The following is a 10,984-nucleotide window of genomic DNA, read 5'->3' on the forward strand; positions in this document are numbered from 1 at the left end:
GTAGTAGCAGTGTAGTAGTAGCAGTACAGTAGTAGAAGTGTAGCAGTAGCAGTGTAGTAGTAGCAGTGTAGTAGTAGCAGTGTAGTAGTAGCAGTGTAGTAGTAGCAGTGTAGTAGTAGTAGTGTAGTAGTAGCAGTGTAGTAGTAGCAGTGTAGTAGTAGCAGTGTAGTAGTAGCAGTGTAGTAGTAGCAGTGTAGCGGTAGCAGTGTAGCAGTAGCAGTGTAGCAGTAGCAGTGTAGTAGTAGCAGTGTAGCAGTAGCAGTGTAGTAGCAGTGTAGTAGTAGTGTAGTAGTAGCAGTGTAGCAGTAGTAGTGTAGTAGTAGCAGTGTAGTAGTAGCAGTGTAGCAGTAGTAGTGTAGTAGTAGCAGTGTAGTAGTAGCAGTGTAGCAGTAGCAGTGTAGTAGTAGCAGTGTAGTAGCAGTGTAGTAGTAGCAGTGTAGCAGTAGTAGTGTAGTAGTAGCAGTGTAGTAGTAGCAGTGTAGCAGTAGTAGTGTAGTAGTAGCAGTGTAGTAGTAGCAGTGTAGTAGTAGCAGTGTAGCAGTAGTAGTGTAGTAGTAGCAGTGTAGTAGTAGCAGTGTACTAGTAGCAGTGTAGTAGTAGCAGTGTACTAGTAGCAGTGTAGTAGTAGCAGTGTAGCAGTAGCAGTGTAGCAGTAGCAGTGCAGTATCAGTGTAGTAGTAGCAGTGTAGTAGTAGCAGTGTAGTAGTAGCAGTGTACTAGTAGCAGTGTAGCAGTAGCAGTGTAGCAGTAGCAGTGTAGCAGTAGCAGTGTAGTAGCAGTGTAGTAGTAGCAGTGTAGTAGTAGCAGTGTAGTAGTAGCAGTGTAGCAGTAGCAGTGTAGTAGCAGTGTAGTAGTAGCAGTGTAGTAGTAGCAGTGTAGCAGTAGCAGTGTAGTAGCAGTGTAGTAGTAGCAGTGTAGCAGTAGCAGTGTAGTAGCAGTGTAGTAGTAGCAGTGTAGTAGTAGCAGTGTAGCAGTAGTAGTGTAGTAGTAGCAGTGTAGTAGTAGCAGTGTAGTAGCAGTGTAGTAGTAGCAGTGTAGCAGTAGCAGTGTAGTAGCAGCAGTATAGTAGTAGCAGTGTAGTAGTAGCAGTGTAGTAGTAGCAGTGTAGTAGTAGCAGTGTAGTAATAGCAGTGTAGCAGTAGCAGTGTAGTAGTAGCAGTGTAGTAGTAGCAGTGTACTAGTAGCAGTGTAGCAGTAGCAGTGTAGTAGTAGCAGTGTAGCAGTAGCAGTGTAGTAGTAGCAGTGTACTAGTAGCAGTGTAGTAGTAGCAGTATAGCAGTAGCAGTGTAGCAGTAGCAGTGTAGTAGTAGCAGTGTAGCAGTGTAGCAGTAGCAGTGTAGCAGTAGCAGTGTAGTAGTAGCAGTGTAGCAGTGTAGCAGTAGCAGTGTAGCAGTAGCAGTGTAGTAGTAGTAGTGTAGCAGTAGCAGTGTAGTAGTAGCAGTGTAGCAGCAGTGTAGTAGTAGCAGTGTAGTAGTAGCAGTGTAGTAGTAGCAGTGTAGCAGTAGCAGTGTAGTAGCAGCAGTGTAGTAGTAGCAGTGTAGTAGTAGCAGTGTAGTAGTAGCAGTGTAGTAGTAGCAGTAGAGTAGTAGCAGTGTAGTAGTAGCAGTGTAGTAGTAGCAGTGTAGCAGTAGCAGTGTAGTAGTAGCAGTGTAGTAGTAGCAGTGTAGTAGTAGCAGTGTAGCAGTAGCAGTGTAGTAGTAGTGTAGTAGTAGCAGTGTAGTAGTAGCAGTGTAGTAGTAGCAGTGTAGCAGTAGCAGTGTAGCAGTAGCAGTGTAGTAGTAGCAGTGTAGTAGTAGCAGTGTAGTAGTAGCAGTGTAGTAGCAGCAGTGTAGTAGTAGCAGTGTAGTAGTAGCAGTAGAGTAGTAGCAGTGTAGTAGTAGCAGTGTAGTAGCAGCAGTGTAGTAGTAGCAGTGTAGCAGTAGCAGTGTAGTAGTAGCAGTGTAGTAGTAGCAGTGTAGTAGTAGCAGTATAGTAGTAGCAGTGTAGTAGTAGCAGTGTAGTAGTAGCAGTGTAGCAGTGTGGGGGGGGGGGGTAGCCTAGCAGACAAGCTTTATTTGTGTCAAGGGAGAAGTGAATCTGCAGCCAGAGTTACATCAACATGTGTATCTGGAGAGATTAGTGTATTTACTTTCCTTTCAGCAGGCTGTCTGACAGCTGAAATACCATGGGAACCTGGAGGCTGTCTGACAGCTGAAATACCATGGGAACCTGGAGGCTGTCTGACAGCTGAAATACCATGGGAACCTGGAGGCTGTCTGACAGCTGAAATACCATGGGAGACCTGGAGGCTGTCTGACAGCTGAAATACCATGGGAGACCTGGAGGCTGTCTGACAGCTGAAATACCATGGGAACCTGGAGGCTGTCTGACAGCTGAAATACCATGGGAGACCTGGAGGCTGTCTGACAGCTGAAATACCATGGGAGACCTGGAGGCTGTCTGACAGCTGAAATACCATGGGAGACCTGGAGGCTGTCTGACAGCTGAAATACCATGGGAGACCTGGAGGCTGTCTGACAGCTGAAATACCATGGGAGACCTGGAGGCTGTCTGACAGCTGAAATACCATGGGAACCTGGAGGCTGTCTGACAGCTGAAATACCATGGGAGACCTGGAGGCTGTCTGACAGCTGAAATACCATGGGAGACCTGGAGGCTGTCTGACAGCTGAAATACCATGGGAACCTGGAGGCTGTCTGACAGCTGAAATACCATGGGAACCTGGAGGCTGTCTGACAGCTGAAATACCATGGGAACCTGGAGGCTGTCTGACAGCTGAAATACCATGGGAACCTGGAGGCTGTCTGACAGCTGAAATACCATGGGAACCTGGAGGCTGTCTGACAGCTGAAATACCATGGGAGACCTGGAGGCTGTCTGACAGCTGAAATACCATGGGAACCTGGAGGCTGTCTGACAGCTGAAATACCATGGGAGACCTGGAGGCTGTCTGACAGCTGAAATACCATGGGAGCCTGGAGGCTGTCTGACAGCTGAAATACCATGGGAACCTGGAGGCTGTCTGACAGCTGAAATACCATGGGAGACCTGGAGGCTGTCTGACAGCTGAAATACCATGGGAACCTGGAGGCTGTCTGACAGCTGAAATACCATGGGAACCTGGAGGCTGTCTGACAGCTGAAATACCATGGGAGACCTGGAGGCTGTCTGACAGCTGAAATACCATGGGAGACCTGGAGGCTGTCTGACAGCTGAAATACCATGGGAGACCTGGAGGCTGTCTGACAGCTGAAATACCATGGGAGACCTGGAGGCTGTCTGACAGCTGAAATACCATGGGAACCTGGAGGCTGTCTGACAGCTGAAATACCATGGGAGACCTGGAGGCTGTCTGACAGCTGAAATACCATGGGAGACCTGGTATTTATGGTCAATAAGGACACGTTATGGACAATATGGACACGTTATGGACAATATGGACACGTTATGGTCAATATGGACACGTTATGGACAATATGGACACGTTATGGACAATATGGACACGTTATAGTCAATATGGACATGTTATGGACAATATGGACACGTTATGGTCAATATGGACACGTTATGGTCAATATGGACACGTTATGGTCACGTTATGGACAATATAGACACGTTATGGTCAATATGGACATGTTATGGTCAATATGGACATGTTATGGACAATATGGACATGTTATGGTCACGTTATGGTCAATATGGACACGTTATGGTCAATATGGACACGTTATGGACACGTTATGGTCAATATGGACACGTTATGGTCAATATGGACACGTTATGGTCACGTTATGGACAACATAGACACGTTATGGTCACGTTATGGACAATATGGACACGTTATGGTCACGTTATGGACAACATAGACACGTTATGGTCACGTTATGGACAATATGGACACGTTATGGACAATATGGACACGTTATGGTCAATATGGACACGTTATGGACAATATAGACACGTTATGGTCACGTTATGGACAATATAGACACGTTATGGTCACGTTATGGACAATATGGACACGTTATGGACAATATGGACACGTTATGGTCAATATGGACACGTTATGGACAATATAGACACGTTATGGTCACGTTATGGACAATATAGACACGTTATGGTCACGTTATGGACAATATGGACATTACATCTGTCTGGCTCTTTGTCTGTCTCTTTCTCTGTGTCTGTCTGTCTTTGTCTCTCTCCATGTCTGTCTGTCTGTCTCTCTCTGTCTGGCTCTGTCTGTCTCTCTCTTTCTCTGTGTCTGTCTGTCTTTGTCTCTCTCCATGTCTGTCTGTCTGTCTCTCTCTGTCTGGCTCTCTCTTTCTCTGTGTCTGTCTGTCTTTGTCTCTCTCTCTCTTTGTCTGTCTCTCTCTCTCTCTCTCTGTCCGTCTCTCTCTCCATGTGTCCGTCTGTCTCTCTCTGTGTCTCCCCATGTCTGTCTTTATCTCGACATTGTTGATGATGCTTTCTGTCACTGCGTCACTGAAGGGACCAGACAGACAGACCACGATCCATTCACGGCAGTTATGCTTTTCAACGACCGCTGATTCATATTATTAGGATCCAGGTGGGAAAGCATCTAGACAGTGTTTGTCGTAAAATTAATAACATTACTATTGCAATAACAATCCAAGGTCTGGTTTATGGTTATGGCAACAGAGAAAAACATCAATGAGCCTATAGGAGGGAAGAAGTGTTGAGCGTCTCATCCTGATGATGTCACGTGTTTGTATCCTGCGTATTGTAATGCTCTCTGCTGTGCTAAGTCATTGCATTAGCCAAGCAGTGGAGGTTCACATCATTGGACAGTTAGCCCACATTGACCATCAGATAATCATTCAGCTGGATCACGAGATCAGATCATATACAATTTATTTTATAGTCCCCTCAAACTCAACACTGGTCCTCAAAAGCCAGTTCCACTGCATTGTTCCCATCTAATCAGGGACTGATTTAGACCTGGGACACCAGCTGGGTTGCATTCGTTATCAGGTAGAACAGAAAACCAGCAGGTTCCAAACCTTGTAGAGTTAAAAGTTGAGGCCCACTTGGTAGAGTATGGTGCTTGCAATGCCAGGGTTGTGGGTTCAATTCCCACGGGGGACCAGTATGAGAAAGTATGAAAATGTATACATTCACTACTGTAAGTTGTTCTGAATAAGAGCGTCTGCTAAATGACTGAAATGTCATTGTAAAACCTTATAGTCGGAAGAATCAACGGGACATATGAAAAGACAGCGATGCTGCTGTTTGACTGTTACACTAGTTGTTGACAGTGAAGAGTTACAACCTATTTAATATTTAATATCAAAACAGTTGCTTTGTGAGTAGATGTTTACAGTTAGCCATCGGTATGTAAATGAAAGCTGAAAAGTACCAGTGGCCTGGTTTTGAGAGCAGGTCCGCGGGAGTCACGGCCCAGTGCAACCTGGTCTCAGAGCAGGTCCGCTGGAGCCACGGCCCAGTGCAACCTGGTCTCAGAGCAGGTCCTCTGGAGCCACGGCCCAGTGCAACCTGGTCTCAGAGCAGGTCCGCTGGAGCCACGGCCCAGTACAACCTGGTCTCAGAGCAGGTCCGCGGAAGCCACGGCCCAGTGCAACCTGGTCTCAGAGCAGGTCCTCTGGAGCCACGGCCCAGTGCAACCTGGTCTCAGAGCACGTCCGCTGGAGCCACGGCCCAGTGCAACCTGGTCTCAGAGCAGGTCCGCTGGAGCCACGGCCCAGTACAACCTGGTCTCAGAGCAGGTCCGCGGAAGCCACGGCCCAGTGCAACCTGGTCTCAGAGCAGGTCCGCTGGACCCACGGCCCAGTGCAACCTGGTCTCAGAGCATTTCTTATTATTCTGTACATAAATCTATAACACTCCATTTAGTATGTTTTCTATGGTATTTATTAATTTGTGGATATCCATCATCCATTTCATAGGGTATGTTACTAATTACAATTCATATGATATGTTGCAGATTTGCTAAACGTACGATATGTTACTAATTCCTATTTGTTGTTGCTAACGTTAGCTAGGTGGCTAATGTTAGCTAGGCTAGGGGCTAAGGTTAGGATTTAGGTCAAAGGGTTAAGGTTGGCTAAAAAGGTTAATGTTAGCATGTTAGCTAACCCGTCCCCTAACACTAAGTAGTTGCAAACTAGCTAAAAAGTAATAAGTAGTTGCAAAGTTGCTCAAATTATAAAGTTGTCCGAGATCAGAACACACAACCATTGGGTTGCTAGACCATGCATTATACGCCCACTTATCCACCCCCACCAACCACCCTCTTTTCGTTTTTTCCTTCAGTAAACTTCTGTCTTATATAACCATACCAAACGTAATATATCATACTAATTTCAGTGTCCCGGATTTACGTTTACTATGTTACGTCTTGTCTATGAGACCAGGCTGCCCGGTGAGACAATGGGTTTGCATAAAAGGAAACAGATAATTCTGATCCTTTTGGGTAAAACACTAAGGGTAAATCCTGTCTGCAAAATGTGCCACTAGTGGGGAGGTGAAACAAATCACTGCAAACTATCAGATTATACTGGGTTATAACCATACTTATAGCCCATGGACATGATGTCCAAGTTTGTAAACTCTCCATGGCTGAAAATGTGGTCTGTATGGCTCAGTTGGTAGAGCATGGTGTTTGCAACGCCAAGTTTGTGGGTTCGATTCCCACGGGGGACCAGTACGAAAAAAATGTATGAAATGTATGCATTCACTACTGTAAGTCGCTCTGGATAAGAGCGTCTGCTAAATGACTAAAATGTAAAATAGAATTAGGCTGATCATTGAATTGATTGAAGCAAATTATTATAGATCACATATACTTACGCAAAAAATAAGTATTCCCCTTTGAATGGAGGAGAGGGAGGAAATGATCTCCACGCTGAAGGCTGATGTCATGTTCGGAACACTGGTCTTAGTCCGTGCACGGTCTGTCACGGTCCCAAGACAGAGACGTCACCCTTAATGCATCTGACTCATATTTCCATCCGGTCCAGCAGAACCCGACCTGTGCAGGCAGGGAACTCAATGATAAAGCTGTAGTCTGTCTGTATCTTGATCTGGCAAAACGACTACGGCTGCAGCTGAACAACAGCAGCATGCGGGTTTAGGGTACAAACAAACTATTTATCTGTACAGTCTATTCATAGGCTTCTACACCGTCGGGTTGGATCTTTTTTCTCTCAGTCTGCGCAAATGATTCCAGATTCAGATCGAGCCTCAAGTGACTCATTCCACTCACAAATAATAACCCAGCAGGCTGAGGAAGTTCTAGATGTACGGTAGCCTTGTCTAGGATGGTTCCTGCTATTCAGATGGTACACCGTGAGAACAACACGTTTAAAGTCCTAAATAAAAAGCTTCTCGGCTTTAATGAGCGGGCTTGGTTTCTCTGGGTGATGCCAACTCCCATGTAGCTGGGTCACCGACGACGTCAGCTGGTCTGCAGACTATCCCGTCACTACTGCAGTTTGCTCCAAATAATGAATGGATTTCATGTTGTTGTTGTTGTCTCCTCGGCGAGGTTTAGCTCTGGTGAGGATCATATGACGACAGCACGCACGATTCTTCACTATATTCAAGTTTCAGTAAATCGGATTGTTTGCCATTGGATGTGTTGAGTGGTTTATTGTGGTGATGATGATAGTTACTGTCCTAAATCATTACATTCGAACTTGTTAAGGAAATACTATTGCCCTCCTCTTTAATGAATAAGGACCAATTAAAAAAAACTGAGCAACCCCCCCCCCCCCCCCCAACAACCAATCGATTACGGGGGGCCGGTCTGAACTGTGATTGAGGGCCAATAGCAGGAGGTCTGCAGTCTAGACCAAACCGCGTGCACGGCCTTGGCTTGTTTTTGGTGATGCGCGCCGCCGAGAAAGACACGTGCCAATGCCCCTTGCGTGCCCACGTCGGAGAGGAGGCACGTCAACTGAACGTGTGTCGTCACCAAGCGCGGTAAAATACTACAACAACGTCAATTATATTTAAATAGTCTACCCTAGTTCACCTGTGTTAGCATTTATTGGTTGAAAATATATTGACACATCTGTCTTAAATACGTCCTCCTGCAATCCTTGAACTTTTACCTTTGAAAAGTGATATCCCAAGTATAAATACAGTAAAACACACACACTAAAGGATAAAACAATAAATACGTTGAAAAAAATGGTATATATATATATATATATATATATATATTTTTTTAAACACAGTAGAAATCTTCAAGGAGACTTTTATTTCCCTCACCAACTTTAAACATCAGTCCCATATCTGAGCTGCTAACCGATCGCTGCAGCTGTACATAGCCCATCTGTAAATAGCCCACCCAATCTACCTACCTCATCCCCATATTGTTTTTATTTACTTTTCTGCTCTTTTGGACACCAGTATTTCTACTTGCTCATCATCATCTGCTCATTTATTACTCCAGTATTAATCTGCTAAATTGTAATTACTTCGCTCCTATGGCCTATTTATTGCCTTGCCTCCTCACGCCAGTTGCACACACTGTATATAGACTTTTTTTTCTACTGTGTTATTGACTTGTTTATTGTGTTATTGGCTTGTTTATTGTTTATTCCATGTGTAACTCTGTGTTGTTGTTTGTGTCGAACTACTTTGCTTTATCTTGGCCAGGTCGCAGTTGTAAATGAGAACTTGTTCTCAACTGGCCTACCTGGTTAAATAAAGGACTTGTTCTCAACTGGCCTACCTGGTTAAATAAAGGACTTGTTCTCTACTAGCCTACCTGGTTAAATAAAGGACTGGTTCTCAACTGGCCCACCTGGTTAAATAAAGGACTTGTTCTCAACTAGCCTCCCCCTCCTCTCCCATCTTGTTCTTCCTATTCACTCAGCTCAGAGCAACTATCCTCCCTACACTCCTCCTTTCCTGCCCTGTCTTATTTTTCCCCATTCACTCTTCTGAAAGCAGGTAGAGTACACATTGCCTGTTACCTTGCCAACCAAGAGCCTTGAAAAGAGTTCCAGTGTAACCAGTGACCATCTACAGCAACATCATGGAACAGCCTCATCTACGGGGGGGGGCACACATCATAGAACAGCCTCATCTACAGCAGGGGGGGGGGGGGGCACATCATGGAACAGCCTCATCTACGGGGGGGGCACACATCATAGAACAGCCTCATCTACAGTAGGGGGGGGGGGGGGGGCACATCATAGAACAGCTTCAAGGATGAGATTTCACAACTCACAGAGACATGCAGAGAGAGACGGACTTTCAGCCAGGTCGTCTGCCCTACATATGTCCAATCTGCTGAGAGGCGGACGTGTCAATAACAGGGAATCTGTTTGGTGAATACTATTGTAATTACATTGTGGTATGGTAGTAGTAGTAGTAGTAGTAGTATACGGAGTGAACAAAACATTAGGAACATTCTTTCCATGCCAGACTAACCAGGTGGTAGCTATGATCCGTTATTGATGTCACTTGTTAAATCCACTTCAAATCAGTGTAGATTAATTAGATATCCCTCTAGTGGTGTGGGCTATACTCGGCCTTGTCTCAGGATGGTAAGTTGGTGGTTGAAGATATCCATCTAGTGGTGTGGGGGCTGTGCTTTGGCAAAGTGGGTGGGGTTATATCCTGCCTGGTTGGCACTGCCCGGGGGTATCGTCGGACAGGGCCAGTGTCTCCTGTCTCAGCCTCCAGTATTTATGCTGCAGTAGTTTATGCGTCGGGGGGCTAGGGTCAGTCTGTTATATCTGGAGTATTTCTCCTGTCTTCTCCGGTGTCCTGTGTGAATTTAAGTATGCTCTCTCTAATTCTCTCTTTCTCTCGGAGGACCTGAGCCCTAGGACCATGCCTCAGGACTACCTGGTATGATGACTCCTTGCTGTCCCCAGTCCACCTGGCCGGGCTGCTGCTCCAGTTTCAACTGTTCTGCCTGCGGCTATGGAACCCTGACCTGTTCACCGGACGTGCTACCTGTCCCAGACCTGCTGTTTTCAACTCTCTAGAGACAGTAGGAGTGGTAGAGATACTCTCAATGATCGGCTATGAAAAGCCAACTGACATTTACTCTTGAGGTGCTGACCTGTTGCACCCGCTACAACCACTGTGATTATTATTATCTGACCCTGCTGGTCTTCTATGAACGTTTGAACATCTTGGCCATGTTCTGTTATAATCTCCACCCGGCACAGTCAGAAGAGGACTGGCCACCCCTCATAGCCTGGTTCCTCTCTAGGTTTCTTCCTAGGTTTTGGCCTTTCTAGGGAGTTTTTCCTAGCCACCCCTCATAGCCTGGTTCCTCTCTAGGTTTCTTCCTAGGTTTTGGCCTTTCTAGGGAGTTTTTCCAAGCCACCGTGCTTCTACACCTGCATTGCTTGCTGTTTGGGGGTTTTAGGCTGGGTTTCTGTACAGCACTTTGAGATATCAGCTGATGTAAGAAGGGCTTTATAAATACTTTGATTGAAGGAGAGGAGACAGGTTAAAGAAGGATTTTTAAGCCTTGAGACAATTGAGACATGGATTGTGTTTGTGTGACCATTCAGAGGGTGAATGGGCAAGACAAAAGATGTGTCTTTGAACGGGTTTTTCACACTTAACAGTTTCCCGTGTGTATCAAGAATGGTCCACCACCCAAAGGACATCCAGCCAACTGGACACAACTGTGGGGAAGCATTGGAGTCAACATGGGACCAGCATCCCTGTGGAAACGCTTTAGACACCTTGTAGAGTCCATTACCCCGACGAATCGAGGCTGTTCTGAGGGCAAAAGGGGATACAACTCAATAACATAGTCCATTAGGAACATCCCATGTAGTATTACTATCCTCTGATTCAAATGAAAAGGCTCTGATCATGTCACGTAGGGAGAAAAATCAGAAATCCTCTCATTCTGGGGTTGCTTCCTAAATGGCAGCAATTTTGACCAGGGACCAGAAGCCGGTGACTTAAAGAAAAAGACTGAATTGTGTTTCTGTTTCCAAAGAAGACCCCCCAAGACACA

General features: G+C 45.7%; 1 protein-coding gene across 1 annotated transcript in view; it reads right to left on the minus strand.

The window, feature by feature from the left end:
* LOC106586007 (protein yippee-like 1) overlaps positions 1-7,700 on the minus strand; it is a 30,697-nt gene extending 22,997 nt beyond the window's left edge. The window contains exon 1 of the mRNA XM_014172783.3: positions 6,832-7,700. The gene's annotated coding sequence lies outside the window, so the exon portion shown is untranslated. The remainder of the gene's footprint in view (positions 1-6,831) is intronic.
* Positions 7,701-10,984: the final 3,284 nt, after the last annotated feature.

Source organism: Salmo salar, chromosome 24 (genome assembly GCF_965601325.2).
Source record: "Salmo salar chromosome 24, fSalSal1, whole genome shotgun sequence".
Taxonomy (NCBI): domain Eukaryota; kingdom Metazoa; phylum Chordata; class Actinopteri; order Salmoniformes; family Salmonidae; genus Salmo; species Salmo salar.